Source organism: Hordeum vulgare, chromosome 2H, assembly GCF_904849725.1.
Source record: "Hordeum vulgare subsp. vulgare chromosome 2H, MorexV3_pseudomolecules_assembly, whole genome shotgun sequence".
In the NCBI taxonomy this organism is placed as follows: domain Eukaryota; kingdom Viridiplantae; phylum Streptophyta; class Magnoliopsida; order Poales; family Poaceae; genus Hordeum; species Hordeum vulgare.
In genome coordinates this window covers 547,529,316-547,530,427 of record NC_058519.1, presented here as the reverse complement: position 1 = coordinate 547,530,427, position 1,112 = coordinate 547,529,316, and the positions used below count along the sequence as shown (strand labels likewise).

General features: G+C 45.7%; 1 pseudogene; it reads left to right on the top strand.

Moving 5' to 3' along the window:
- The first annotated feature begins 234 nt into the window (after nt 1-234).
- Nucleotides 235-1,112, top strand: part of LOC123427160 — a 3,987-nt pseudogene continuing 3,109 nt past the window's right edge.

Below are 1,112 nucleotides of genomic sequence, written 5' to 3'. Positions count from 1 at the left end.
ATGGCGCCGGCATTTACTTATTATGCTCTCTTCTAATAGTGGTCCCTTGGTATTCAGGTTGTAAAATCCTGATAGGAAAGTCTACTGTTATACCTTGTTTTTGTAATGGCCTATCTTCTTTAAAAAGCCGAAAGATAAGGATTTCGCAAAACTTTTGCGTTCCTTTTTCTTTTCAAAGAAAACCTTACCATTTTTGGGCCGCTGTTACCATTTCCATTTCCTGAACCTAAACCTAACTAATACTTAGTTGTTTCCATTTCCTCATCTGGTGATAGATCCTCATCTTCTTCTGGCTCAAATCCCTTTTTCATATCCAGGGCAGGCTTTAGGTACGCTTTAGTTTGAAATCATTAAAGATATGCTCGACCTCGTTTATGTCCATGGTATCATCGTACGTACCTTCTACTATCAACCAGATGAGATAGGGCTTTGAAAGGTCAGAGTCAGTCTCCTCTTTTTCTTTTAGGTCGTTTAGCAGTTCCCCAACCAGCTTTCTCCCCGAGAAAGCCTTCCTGAGATTCAAAGAAAAAGGTTTGAAGGTTGATCTCTGGGATCAGTGATAGTTCGGAACCAGCAAAGGGAGGCTGAAAAGCCGTAGTGCTAACGCACGCCCTGTAGTTTTGAAGCTAAAAAGACAGCAGCGAGCTCCGCGTCGAAAAGCGAAGCGAGCCGCGCTAGCGCGCTACTCTTCCTTTATGAGCGAGACTCTATCCAGATCTACTGATCTAAGAACTCCGCGAGCGAACTGAGCGAGCCATGAGGCGCCTATCGGCAAGGCTTGGAAAAGCCTTAAGTTTAGGCTCCCTTCCTTCACTGAACTGATTCACCCGGGTCCAAACCTGCTGAGCTAGCTAATTTTTCCTTTACGAGATCTCGGCTCTTCGGAATGATTGGAGAGAGCCCCGCCTCCTCTTGGTTGGTGCCGGGCCCGAGAGTGATGGGACTACTTCCTTAAAGAGCCTTTCGTTCGGGCCGGCAGGAGGGGCCCTGATCTATCAATTGAGGGAGCAAAAAACAGGCTTTGCTCCCCCTTTTTTAAATGAAGAAAGAAAGAAGGGTCGAAGTTTAGACCGCTCACAGTAGTTCTACCCATAGAAAAGATCATGAAAGAG